Below are 15,464 nucleotides of genomic sequence, written 5' to 3' on the forward strand. Positions count from 1 at the left end.
TTTTATATATATATATATGTGTGTGTGTGTGTGTGTGTGTGTGTGTGTGTGTGTGTGTGTGTATATATATATATATATATATATATATATATATATATATATATATATGACTCACAAATGATCCCCCACAAATGGATTTACCTCTGATGATGATGGTGTTTGTCCTTAGTTTTCAAAGAAGAGCACGACATTAGGGAGGTGATGCCATAACAAGTACATGAGTTGGAGGTGAGTGAGGGGGAAATGTGCTATTTCATCAGCCTCACTGGCTCTTCCATAGTCATCTGGATCCAGTGGTCAAATATGAATCAGGATGACTAGAGATAACCCTGGGTGCCAGACAATTACTATTAACTTACCTGCCCAGGGTCATATAGCTAATAGGCAGTCAAAGAACACAATTAGTTTAAAGCAAAGCTTTGCATTGAAATGGTATAGTAACAATGGCAGGAAATGTCTACCATAAATTTGGCAGAAATACATATAGTATAATTTAGAAGGTTGTTAAATAAATTTCACCAGTTAAGCAGCATGCATAGAAGTATCATATGGCTGTAGCTCATATGTTTCATGGCTTCAAGGTTTCCTATGATCTGAATAGTTTGTACCATCCTTTGTCTCAGTGTCTGTACTGGACAATACTGCACTGGAAACTGACAGATTCTGCTCAAATAGATGTTGCTTCACTTTTTGATAGTAGCTGATATCTTGTCCTAAGTTATCAATATGCACTTTTGAGAAATTTTTAGAATTCACATCCTAGGGTCACAATTATCTCATCTCTGGGGTTTTCCATTTTCTGAGAAGGATTCTGGTTGCAGGTACTGGATACTTGACTCTTTTCTCTAACCCCTATAAAGTCCATAGCTATTAACTGCTTAAAACTTTTGTTATAAGACAATATAAAGATTGGGAATGAGAATAGGATATTAAAAAAAACAATCCTTACTTTTCTACACTGTGTTAGAAGTTCTTCAATGAATGTAAGAAAACAATTCAAAATCATTTATGTCCAGATATTTCCCAAATGCCTAAAGAAAGAGGACTTAAATCCCTCAGTCTCTCTCTGTTTCCTTTAGCTAATACTCTCCAGTAGACTTAGTACAGGGCATTAATCTTCTTGGATCCTCTTTAGGTTGAAGAGAATCGCCAAAGTATTTTCATGGAAGAATGGTTTGAAACAATTGAATTCATACTTTGGGGATTCTCTTCCTCTTCCTCAGATGTCTTCCTCTCCCAGCCTTGCCTGCATCCTCCCTTGAACCTATAGCAGCAGCTAGGTCATATCTTGACTTCCAGTTGATGGGATATTACAGGCTCATTCCCCACTTGTGATTATCCCTGGTCCCAGAGTCACTTCCAGTGGTACCACTTCTTTCTGGTCAACCAGAGTCAGAACCTCCTTCCAGGAGGTTTCTACAGGAAGCAAGGTCACAAAATGAAATATCTGGTTTCTTTCCTATAACTTCATCCAGAGACCAGGCAAGAGAGATAGTTGGGAAGAAATTTCTATTCTTCATCTGCCCACCAACATATGGTTGTAGATGAGTAGTGCTGGGAAGAATATTCTCTTCATTTCCAACAGTGCTGTAATTTCTGATTCCACCTAATATTTCCAGAAGTAGATTCTGGATCAGAGAAGGAAATATCTTTGCAGAACTCATCAGTGAGGAATGGGAAGCCAGAGATGTTATGACCAAGCAAACTCCCTTATTTAGATGACTTTTAATTTGGTTTTTTTAAATCACATTTTTTTTTGTTTGTTTTGTATTTAGTAGAACTTTTTTTCCCCAATTACATGTAAAGATAGTTTCAAACATTCATTTTGGCAAGATTTTGAGTTGCAAATGCTTCTCCCTCTTTTACTTCCTCCTTCTCTCCTCAAGTCAGCAAACAATCTGATACATGTTATACATGTATAATCATATTAAACATATTTCCACATTTGTCATGAAAGGAGAATCAGAACAAAAAAGAAAAATGAAAAAGAACAAAAAGATCAAAAAACAAAAAATGAAAATACTATATGCTTAAATCTTCATTCAGACTCAATTGGTTTTTCTCTCGTTGAAGAGAACGCAGTACACATTTTTCATCACAAATCTCAAGGACTTATCATGAATTATTGTATTGCTGAGACAAGCTAAATTGACCATAGTTGATCAACACACAATATTTCTATTACTCTTATATAATATTCTGTTTCTCAATTCACTTGGCAACAGTTCATATAAGTGCAGGTTTTTCTGAAATCTGCCTGCTAATCATTTCTTCCAGAACAAATGAATTTCATTACATTCATAAACCACAACTTGTTCAGCCATTCTCCAGTTGATGGGCATCACTTAGATTCCTTTGTCACCACAAAAAAAGTGTTTTTATGGATATTTTTGTACTTATGGGTATTTTCCACTTTAAAAAAATAAAATCTTTTTGGGATACAGACCTAGTTATGGTAACGCTGGATCAAAAGGTATGCATGGCATTTTGTTGTTATTGTTGTTTTTAATCTTTTATTTTATTTGTTTGTTCAATGGCATACAGTGGTGGTTTATAACCAATCATTTTTTGCAAGGTTTTGAGTTTAACAATTTTTCTCCCTCCCTCCCTTCCCTCCCCACTCCCCTCCACAGAAAGCAATGATATAGGTTTTACATTTGCAACCATGCTAAACATAGATCAAAAATGAATATGTAGTTAAAGAAGAATCAGATGAGAAATGAATAAAGAAAATATTAGAGATAACAAATTTCCATAGTACATGAGGCAACTTTTAAAAATTGAAGAAAATAAATGTTGATCTTCATTTAAACTACACACAGTTCCTCCTCTGGATACAGATGATATTTTCCATCATGTTTCCTAAAACTGTCTTTGATTATTGCATTGTTAAAATGAACATGTCTGTCATGAATGATCATTGCCCCATGTTGTTGTTAAGGTGTATCTTGTTCTTTGATTCTGCTTATTTCACTCAACATCAATTCATACAAGTCTTTCCAGGTTTTTCTGAAATCCCATCCCTCATGATTTCTTATAGAATAATAGTGTTCCATCACATAATATGCCACAATTTATTTATCCTTACTTTAATTGATGGGTATCCCCTCAATTTCCAATTCCTTACCACTACAAACTGCTATGAGTATTGATGAACATGGGAGATTTTTACCTGTTTTCATGACTTCTTCATGATATAGACTCAATTGTATTGCTGGATCAAAGGGTATGCAAATTTTTATTGCCCTTTGGTCATAATTCCAAATTATTTTTTAGAAAAGTGAGATCTATTCATAACTCCACCAACAATATGATAGTGTCCCAGATTTCCCACATTCCCTCCAACATTGATCACTATCCTTTCCAATTGTATTGGCCAATCTGATAAGTGTGAGGTATACCTCAGAGATGTTTTAATTTACATTTCTCTAATCAATGACTTAAAGTTTTGATTTCTTTGCCTGAGAATTACTTTTCTATATCCTTTGACCATTTATCAACTGGGAATGACTTTTTTTTCCTCATGAATTTGACTCACTTCTCTATATATTTTAGAAATGAGTCCTTTCTCATAAACACCAATTGTAAAAATTTTTCCAATTTCCTACATTCCTTGTAATTTTGGTTGTCATGGTTTTGTTTATTCATTTATTTTAATTTAGGTAATCAAAATTATCCAGTTCATATTTTATAATGTTTTCCATCTCATCTTTGATCATAAAGTGCAACCCTTTCCCTAAATTTGACAGATAAAGTATTCCTTATTCTCCTAATTGACTTATATTACTATCTTTTATGTCTAAATCCTGCAACCATTTTTATCTTGGTTTTGGGTGTGAGATGTTGATCTATTCCTAGTACCTGCCATAATATCTTCCAGTTTTCCTTTGAAAAACCATTTATAAAGCAGCAATCATCAATACTATTTGCTACTGACTTAAAAGTAGCATGGTGATTCAGTAGAATAAGTACACAACACATAATAGTAAATGATTTTAGTAGTTTTAATTGAGGAGTGAGTTCTCATTCCAGAAGCTGAAATCTTTGGGTTTCTGAAAAAGTAAATTATTATAGTTTGGCCACATTGTTCCTTGGTGTTTTCATTTTGGGATTCCTTTCAGGAGGGGATGGATGTATTCTTTCAATGACTATTTTGTCTTCCAGTTCCAGGATATCAGGGCAGTTTTCCTTAACTATATCCTGAAGTAAGGACCAGGATTTTTTTTTAAGTTTTCAAGTAATTCTGTGATTCTTAAATTGTCTCTTCTGGATCTATTTTCCAGGTCAGTTGTTTTACCAATGAAGTATTTTATGTTTTCTTCTACATTTATTTATATTTATTTATTTTGATTCAGTTTAAAATTTTCTTGGTGTTTCATGAAGTCATTAGTTTCCACAGATTCCAATCTTTTTTTTTTTAGAGAAGAATTTTCTTCATTTACCTTTTGCATCTCCTTTTCCTATTGATCCAATATTTTTAAAGGAGTTACTATGCTCCATTTGCACAATTATGTTTTTAAGGAAAACCTCTGTCAATTTTTGTTGTAAGGTCTTACATTTTTCTTGCATAATGATAATTTTTTCTTGTATTTATTTTTCAAAATTTTCCAATTGATTTTTCAACTCCTTTCTGATCACTTCTAAGAAATCTTTCTAGTTCATATTATCCTCTGAATAGTCTGAGCTAGAATTCTTATCTCCAACATAACATTCAATATACCCTTCTATGCACTGGCCTTTTTCCATAGTGGGATGCTAGCTTTGTCTGTGTGTGTTGGGGGAGGGACTGGTTCACAGATCTTCAGTACTGACATCCCTAGAGGTACTGCTCACTGGACTTAACAACTCCCAGAGTTTACTCAGTGAATGCTCCAATAAGGAACTAGAAGCTTTCTCTAGATTGTCTACTATTCAGTAGCCCACTCCTTAGTCCTGGGTCTGGATCTGAGCTTTCCTTACTCAATGGGGCTAGACAATCAGGACTAGAAAAACCAGAGGGGATGGAGAAGATCTAACACACCCAGGCAGAGGAGCAAGCTACAAACACCTGGGGCTGTTTTTGTGTTTGTGCTGGAGAAAGTCCTCCCACCAGAACAAAGGTGGACTCACAGCCCAAGCCATCCAGACCACTCAATTTGGCTTGATGGGTGTCTCGGGCAGCTAATGGGGTAGCTCTCCCCGTCTACCCATTGCACACTGCTGTGACTTCACAGTTTATCAGCTTAATTCCCAGTCTAACCCTGCTACCCATGCACTGGGTCTCTGTTCTTTTTTTGGGATATGCCCAGACTATTCCCATGACAGACCTTCCTGGGAAATGTTACCCTCTGTTCTTCTGTGGGTTCTAATAATCCAAAATATGTTAAGAGGTTTCATTTATGTTAGTTCTGAGGAAAAGCCAGGAGAGGTTAAAACAGTGCCTGGATTCTCTCCATCATCTTGATCAGAAATGGTAAGTATAGTTTTCTAACACTTTGGGTATAATTATAAATTGCCTTCCAAAAATGGGTGAAATTCATTCACAACTTCACCGTGTGTTAATTTTCCAATTTGCCCACATCCTCTCCAGTATCTATCATTTTCCTTTTCTGACATATTAGCCAATCTGACAGCTCTAAGGAGGTACCTTAGAACAGTTTTAATTGGCATTTCTCTAACTACAAATGATTTAGGGCATTTTTTCATATGATTATAAATAGCATTAATTTCTTTATCTGAAAATTTCCTGTTCATATCCTTTAACCATTTATCAATTGGGGGAATAATAAGCATTGTTAAAAATTTGATTCAATTTTCTCTGACTGTAAACATTGTTTCTTAGTTTTTTTCCCCCCTTTCCATCTAATGGGTTGTATTGGTTTTGCTTATGCAACAACTTTTTTACTTATCCATTTACTTATCCACTTTGCATTTCATAATTTTTTCTATCTCTTACTTCTTCATAAATTTTTACCTTCTCCATAGATCTAAAAGGTAAATTATTCCTTGTTCTGCTAATTTGCTTATAGTATGATTCCCTTTTCTTTTTGGTATGATTCTGTATATCTAAATCATGTACCCATTTTGACTTTATCTTGGTATAGAATGTGACATGTTTGTCTATGCCTAGTTTCTACCATATTTTTTGCTAGATCCCCAAACAGTTTTGTGAAATAGTGATTTCTTATCCCAGAAAATGGAGTATTTCGATTTCTCAAAAAGTAGATGAGTATAATCAGTAACTATTATTTCTTGTACTTATTCCACTGAATCACCACTCTATTTTTTAGCCAGTACTAAATAATTTTGATGATTGCTGCTTTATAACAAAATTTTAGTATATGAATACATAAACATAAATCATATAATTTGAATATATAATATAGTTTGGTATGACTAGATCACCTTCTTCACAGTTTTTTTTCATTAATTTCCTTGAGATTTTTTGCCATTTGTTCTTCCAGATACATTTTATTATTTTTTTTTGAGATCTACATAATGATTTTTGGTTCTTTGATTGGTATGGTACTGAAGGAGTAATTAAATAAGGTAGAATTGACATTTTTATTTTATTACCTTGACCTACCCATGAGCAAATGATAGTTTTCCAGTTGTTTAGTTCTGACTTTATTTATGTGAAAAGAGCTATGTAATTTTTGTTTGTAGATCTTGGCTATATCTTTGAACATAGAGTTCCAAGTATTTTTTATTTTTATAGTCATTTTAAATGAAATTTCTCTTTCTCCCCCTCACTGATGAGCTTTGTTGATAATATATAGAAGTGTTAATGATTTATATGGATTTGTTTTTTTATCTGACAATTTTGCTCTTAATGATTTTTTTGGAAGTTCTTTTAAAGTGATTCTTTAAGATTCTTCATGATATTATCATATCATATGGAAAGAATGATTGTCTTTTTCCCCATTATCCATTCTAATTCCTCCAATTTCTTTTTCTTCTTTTATTTTCAAAATTAACTTTTTCATACTATATTGAATAATAATGGTGATAATGGGTATTCTAGTATCACCCCCATGCTTACCAGAAATCCTTCTAGCTTATCTTCATTACATAAAATATATGTGAATAGTTTTGTATAGATGGAACTTAAAACTTCAGCTATTTCTATGTTGTCTAGTGTTTTTAATAGTGTTTTTAATGGGTACTGTGTTTTGTCAAAAGCTTTTTTTTGCATTTATTGAGATGATCATATTATTTTGATTAGGCTTGTTTTTGATATTATGCTGATACTTTTCATAATATTAAATCAGTCCTACATTCATGATATTAATCCTACATGAAAATGAAAGACAATTCTCCTAAATTGCTAAAATCACTTTGCTAATATTTCATTTAAAATTGTTGTATCAGCTTTCAATAAGGAAATTTGCTTTCTCTGTTTTGGCTCTTCATTAGCTATTGGCACCATATTTATGTCAAAAGAAATTTGGTAGAACATCTTCTTTGCCTCTTTTCCAAATAGCTTATATAGCAATGGAATCAATAGCTATTTGAATATTTGGTGAAATTCACTTGTAATTCTTTCTGATCTTGGAGATTTTGTTAGTGAATTCATTGAATGCTTAATTAACTTTTTTTTCTAAAATGGGGTTAAGTATTTTATTTCCACTTCTGTTAATCTGGGCAATTTATATTTTTGTGCAAACATTCCTCTATTTTACTTATATATTGATTAGCATATAGTTGAATAAAATAGGTCTCAATTATTGCTTTAATTTCTTCTTCATTAATGGTCCATTCATCCTTTTTATTTTAGATTAGATAATTTGTTTTGCTTTTATCTTTTTTTAAAAAAAATGTTTTATTAAAAGTTTATTTTATTTTTAATTTGCAGCTTAGTTTTCTTTATAGTTTTATTGCTTAATTTCTTTCAATTTTATTATTCTTTTGATTTTCTGAATTTCTAACTTGATATTTAATTGGGGACTTTTAATTTGTGCTTTGTATAGTTCTTTTTTTATTTTGCCATCCAAATTCATTACTCTTCTCTTTCTCATGTTATTCATGTAAGCATGTAGAGATATAAATTTCCCCTAAGAAGTGTTCTGGCTAAATTTCATAAGTTTTGTCATGTTCTCATTATTATTCTTTTTCTCTTTAATGGAATTATTGATTATTTCTATGATTTGTTGTTTTAGTTACTCATTTGGTTTTCTCCATAGGTCTTTCAAATCTAATTTTTAGAAAATACTCTTTACCCCCTTAATTTGTTTTCTGTTTATATTCTGTTTAGATTTATCTGTCTACACTAGGTTGCATTTCACTTTTACTTAAATGAGACAGTTCTTTCTTGAAATCCTTCTAAGTCATCTTAAGATATAGATAAATTTTTCACATTTTTTGTGGATTCTTTCATTTCAGAATCCGTGTATAGACTTGATTTAATGTTATTTCCAAAGAGAAGTGAGGAGAGTTCTGGAAACTTCCCGGTTTCTCTTTGCAATCTTGGCTTAGCCTTAAGACCTTATTTCCTAAATTTTGTGTTTGACCTTTTTTAGCTTTGCAGTGAAACATTGTAACTATGTTATCATTTCCTGTTCTTTGGCATGATCCTGATCTTAAATTTGATTAACTTTAGAAAATAAAAACCTTCTCTAGACATGTGAATATTAAAAAGGGATGAATAGTCCAAAGCTCTTTTCTGGGAATGTGTCAGATCTGACAGTCCTTCTCTCCCTGAATTCTGCTCTGCACATTGTCATTGCCAGAAAAGAGTGTTTAATTTGATGTGAAGTTTTGGGATACCAAATAAAAATTACCTGAGCTCTCAGGGTGCTTTAGGCATACTATCTTGGACTGCCTGTCTCTTTTTTATACATCTGTCCCTATAAATCCTATTGCAATCAGAAGAAGTTCTTAGCAATAAAATTGAAAAGAAGAAAGAGAAAGGAGGAAGAAAAACAAGATAAAAAAGAACAAGAACAAAGACAAGAAGAAAAAGAGGAGAAGAAGGAGCAGGATGAGGAAGAACAGAAAGAGGAGGAAGAGGAGAAGATTAATAATTCTCCCAAGAACTAACTGCCTTACCTCATTGTAGTAGCGTAGCTAACAATGTTGGTCATTCTATATTGAAACTATCATCTAATCTCGTTCATACTTATCAATGACTGGGTTGATAAAAGAACAAGTGTAGGGCTGTTGTCTTTGCTAGTATCCCATGAATTTCCTAAAAATTTGTTTTACAAATTTCACTGTATGAAAGTGGAGATACTTAGACTCTATAAATTTGACTGTTTTGTGTCTGGATATGCTAACATTTCATTGTTTCTAGTACCTGACCCTTCTATCTTATAATTAGATTCCCCAAGTGGGAGAAGGGGAAATCACTTGATAGCATTTAATATCACATTAAAATAGATACACACAGATTGTGTCTTCCCTGTCGCACTTCCCATACTCTAAGTTCTAAATCTGAGCAGATGTTCTATATTTACTTTGTAGTTCCAAAGTTGGTTAAAGAATGAAGTATATAGCCACCATGAGACACATTTGCACTTAGTATATGCCATTGGGTCCTTCCTCCAGTAATTTTCTAGAATCCTTGCTAATATCTGTCAGGCTATAAAGTTTTACTCCATCTTCTGACCTCACTCCACCATCCCAACCAAATGATTTTTTTATTATTAAAATGAGAGGTTAATCTTCAAACAGTTTCACCATCAAAACTTTTTATTCCTACACATTTTAACTTTATATTGCCTTTAGAGGTTTGACATAGAGAAGCTGATTGAATTTCATTAATAATCTACTAGAAACCTTGCTTTAAATATCAATTTAAATAACCAAACAGCAATTAAACATTAACATTTATTTTAAATGGTTTCAATATTTGCATTTTTGTCCTCCTTTTTATACATAATAGGTTCTTTATTCATTTATTATTAAGCAAATGATTCTGTGATCATACTTGTTTTAATTTCATTTTGAGAGTGAGGGCAGTTGTTGTAGTGAAGAGCTGAATTCAAGTCTTAGACACACTGCCTGTATCACCTTCTTCTAGGTATTTAGCCTCTCTTTTCTTAGGGCTATACTTCAAGTCTAGAAGTTGCAGAGAAGGTAACAAAATGAATTGGCAAAGGGGATATCTTCCGCTAGGCGTTAATTATAACCATGGAAGCATAAGTCTTATCTTTAAATTTGTTTGATTATATAAATGCCCTATAATTTATTTATTTCTATATTATGGAAAAAATAAGATACTTCACTTGTTTTGTTGTTGTTGTTGTTTAGTTTTTGCAAGGCAAATGGGGTTAAGTGGCTTGCTCAAGCCCACACAGCTAGGTAATTATTAAGTGTCTCAGGCCAGATTTGAACTCAAGTACTCCTGACTCCAGGGCCAGTGCTCTATCCATTGTGCCACCCAACTGCCCCACTGCACTTGTTTTAACTGATTTTATATGTAATTGTATATACATATACATATAATATATATGATATGAAAATCTTCTAGAAGGTAATTTTATTGCTATGGAGAACATGATTAATTATATATTACTAAATGTAACAACGGAAAAGAAGAATAGTTGGACAGAGTCTGTACAAAACTTTGTACATCTGAGCAAATCCTTTGATGAAATAAGACATGAGGATTTTAGAAAAATTATGACAAAATTTGCTTTCCTGGTAAAATTTGTCCATATTTTACACCAATTTCATGATGGAATTTTTGCATGCACTCTGTATACTGGACGATGAACACATGCTTTCTCAGTCACCAATGATGTAAAACAGGGCTTTGTGGTTTGTTTCCATATTTTTAACATGGTATTATCAGCAGTATTGTCAGAAATCTTCAGTTAGAATAAAAATGACATCCAGGTCAGTTAATGCACTGATGGCCAATTATTTAACTTGAAAAAGCTACAAGCCAAAGCGTAATTTTTTTGTTTGCAGTTGTTTGTGCTCTCAATGTAGCCTCTGAGGTCAGGTGCAGCAAGGTATGGATTGATTCTCTGCTGCTTATGCTAATTTTGGTCTAACAATTAACAGCAAGAAAGCACAGGCTCTCCACCAGTCAGTACCATACCAAATCACACCATCAGTTACAGAAAATGGCAAAAATTTGAATACTGCCACTAAGTTCACTTACATTGGGATTATACTTTCCAAAATCTGTACACATACCTGATTAAGTTGATGCTTGAATTGATAGAGCTAGCCTGAGAGACTCTGAAACACAGTGTGGGAGAGAAAATTGAAAGGTCCTCTGAGACCAAACCAAAGGTCCTCTGAGTTTTCAATTCAGTGTTGCATGCCAGTGAAACCTAGACAACATACCAGCACAATCATATCCATTTGAATTATTTTTCTGAATTGTTTTCTGAAGATTCTGAATATCACCTGGAAAGATAAGTTATGAAATACTGAAGTCCTTTCCTTAAACCAGAATGCCAAGCATTCAAATTCTACTGCAGAGCATACAAATAGGAAAGCAAATATATGTTTGTTTAAAAGACTATTTTATGGAGAATTCACACAAGAGAAGCACTGAGAGGTCAGAAGATATGATACAAGGGTGCTCTCAAGGTCTTTCTGAAGAACTTTGGAATTGGTTATATAAGGCATTCACTAATTTAAAAAGGCACTATTCTCTATGAGAAAAGTAGAATAATATTTCTTCAAAAGAAATGTGAGTAGAAATTTAGAGACATTTCCACTCCAAATCTTCACATGACCTATTTGTGCCTGACTGTGGTAGAGCCTTCTGTACTCATAGTGGTCTTATCAAACATATTCATACATACTTGACTCCAAAAGAAAGATATCATTTTCATCTTCTTTGAGAATGAAGGATAAGAACCAATCAATATATGTTAAATTTAATATTTTAGAAAATCTTTTTTTGTATGGACGAGAGACATTGAATGAGCAAGTCTATGAAGATTTATGGTTATGAGTTTCCTAAAAAGTGATAGAGAATGATATAACATGTGTGAGTAGGCTGGACCATTTGGCATCAAAAAATTTCACAGGGAAGCAAACTGAAAGAATATAAAAGAGGCATTCTGTTAAGTGAAAAAAGACATTGCATAGATATTGTAATATAAATATAGAATAGGTGTGGAGACAGAGAGCTAGGTTTAAGTTCTATCTCTGATGTCATTCTTGGTGTCTCTCTGACCATGATTGATTTTTTTTAACCTCTCAAATTTTAAAAATGTTTCAATTTCATCTGAAAAAATAGAAAGCAAGTTTTGTAATATTGGTCTGTCCAATTTCTATGCCACTTCTACTACTACATCTATAATCCATATTTATTTAGTCTATTTGGCATCAAAAATTCTGGAGAAATGATAGTATATTTTGAACAGAGAATGAAGTATTTATGAGATGAGTTAGGCAAATAAGATGAGATTACTTTGCAATCTGTTTTAGGGGTCTCCTTGTCAATGAGATCATAGATTTATTGAAGTCAAAGTAACTATCTCTCTATAATTTCTAAAGTATATTAAATCAGGAATTCCAATTTCCCCACATAAATGAAAGATGACATATATGGCATAACAGTAGAATGAACTTGACCTTGAAGATTAAATTTGTTTTAAAAAAAGAATTATGGGACACAATAAATTTTTAATATTATATCTTCATCTCTATTATCAATGCATGTACCTCATTTACATGTGCTAAAATATGCCTCCGAATACATATACAGTAGAACCTTGGTTTACTAGTAACCTGGCCTATGTATGCTTCAATGGATCAGGGAAAATTTTTCTTAAAATTTGTCTTGCAGGACAAATAAAAATTCTCAGTATGAACATCATTTTTGTACTTGAATATCTCATGAAGGGATGAGGCTCAATGTTTTTTGGGTTTTTTGTTTTTTGTTTTTTGCTTTCATATGTCAAACAGAGAAATCTCAGGTCTGTAAACCACCTAATTGGTCTCATTCAGTGTTGACTCTTCATAAAGTTAGCATTATTCACTTTTAACAATACCATTACAAGTATGTTAACATATATTTGCATATGTAGAGTACTATTTTGCATAAAAGTGTAAGGTAGTGACTATGATCTATAATAACATTTGCAACAATGGCCTCATTGAAAAAGGAGACTAAAAAAGAAAGTGCAAATAATAAGAAAAATTTTATGTTGGAAATAAAAAAAAATTCTTTAAGAAGTATGAATGTGGTGTTTGTGTGATTGACTACAATCTGCATCATTTTGAAGAAGGATGAAATAAAGACAATAATCAAGAGGCAGTGAAAGAAGTCACAAGAATATTAAAGCAATGGTAACATATTCTAGAACACATTGAAAAGTTGCTTCGCATGTGGATAAATGAGAAGCAGTTAGCAGATGATACCATAACTGAGAACATAGCTAGGAGTTGATGATGGACAAACTGATGGTTCTGCATGAGAAGCAACAGCAAGAAGTTGTGGAGGATTTCTCATCTGAGGAGGAGGTTGAAAGGTTGGAGGAATCCCTTGCATCAAGTGAGATTAGGGAGGTTTATCATGTGTAGGAAAAAAAATGAAACTTTTTGTTGAAAAACTTCACCTAAATAAGGTTTTAGCAATGAGAACCATGAAAATATCTAAGATAATGCAATCTCTGTGTCACATTGGTGACATTCAGGAAAAACATCAAAAACAAGTGTCCTTAGATAGGTTCCTGGCCAGAAGTAAATATAAAGGAAAAAAAAATCAGTGAGAAAAAAGATGAAAGTGATTCTAAAAATGAAAAAATAAGTAAAAAACCATAGTTTTGGTCTTACTTTTTAGTAAAAGTAGCATAAGAGAGAATAGACATTTAAGTCCCCTATGTATTCATGGAAGGAGATTCTCCTTTCAAGCAATAACTCCTTCCTCCTCTTCATCTGTCTCATCTCCCTCATGCCAGTCACCACTCTTCTCAAAGGTAAAGTTCAGCTTAATTTGTTTTATTTTGGGTTTATAATGCTTTTGTACTTCACTTGCATTAAGGACAAAAAAACCTACTTAAAATTATAAATAATTATTTTATATGAATATTTTTGGAGACAAAGTATTGATCATTTGACTACATTATTTCCTATGGGAAAATTCACTTTGCAATACGAATAAATCACATGGTGAACAGAATCTTGAAATGAATTAAATTCTCAAACCAAGGTTCTAGCTGTAACACTTATTAATATATCATGTATATTATATCTAACATATGATATATGATTTGAAAATTTTTATTCATGCCTGTAAATTTTTCTGAAAAATTCTCTTAGCTGTGTATTAATGGGATTGCCATCTGTTCTCAGAGCAGCAGTATCAAGGCAAAGTGCTGCATTGTGGGCCATGTCCAAAAACCTGAACTGAAGTATACAAAGCACATATGTTCATAAATGTGGCTTTGGAACTAGAAACCAAATACTGTTCACAACACCTCCAGATCAAATATAAACCTCCTGTACTCAATTGTGACTTTTATGAAACAGAGAAGGTGTTCAAAATCATAAACAAAGACAGGTTCTTTATTAGTTACATAAACAATATCCTATAGGACAATAGACTTTACTATAATCTGTCCATCTCTTCCTCTTCTTGGTACTCTGCCTAACACATAGTAGGCACATAATAAATGCTAATTGACTGATACTTTTGATGAAAAAAACTGTAAGCATATAAACAATAGAGGAAGTTTGTTGAGGTAACATTTATATCACAAAAGATCTGAGGAATTCAATATGTACCAAATTCAATATGTACCAATAGTCAAGCAGATGAAAATGCTAACCAGGTGTTAGATGGCAATAAAAGAGGAAAGGTGCTCAGTGAGGGAAATGATAATTCCACTTCATTCTGTCCTAATTATATTTCATCCGGAGCCCTATATTCAAGGGGAAGTACATTGTGGGGAGAAAAGATTTTGGTAAGCTGAAGTATGCATAAGGAATAGTCGGGGCTGCAAACAACAAAGGATTAGTTGAAGAAATCAGTGATTGACCTGTGAAAAGAAATGTCTTCTTTCATCATCTTTGTATCTATATTATAAGTGGATCAAAGAAAATGACATAATTGCTAGAATGCCACTACAAAATATGGTGCCTGAGCAACTTATGCAGTTAGCAGTATCAGCAGAAATGACGAAGGGATGGGTTTTACCTGTACTTGCCAATTATTTTGTTTATTGTAATTATTTTTAAAATCAATGTTCTCTGCCTGTTATTTATCCATTCTGTTGAAAAAATACAATTAAAAAACTACTCTGAACTTAGTATTGCTTCTAAATCAATATAGCTAATCACAATAGTATCTAGATGAATTTTAAAAAATAGTTATGTAAATGTATGTAAGACATATTGTATATTCAATCTACACACAGTATTTTTGTTTAAGAATTTTTAGTCTAATTTCTGATGTAATACCATAGTCCTCTGGGATCTAAGTACATAGGTTGAAAACCATTGGGTATGGTATTTATTTATTTATTTTCCTTAATGATAATAATATTAGCAATTAGCAATTTGACATTGTGATA

This window comes from Macrotis lagotis, chromosome 3 (assembly GCF_037893015.1).
Source record: "Macrotis lagotis isolate mMagLag1 chromosome 3, bilby.v1.9.chrom.fasta, whole genome shotgun sequence".
NCBI classification, from domain to species: Eukaryota; Metazoa; Chordata; class Mammalia; order Peramelemorphia; family Peramelidae; genus Macrotis; species Macrotis lagotis.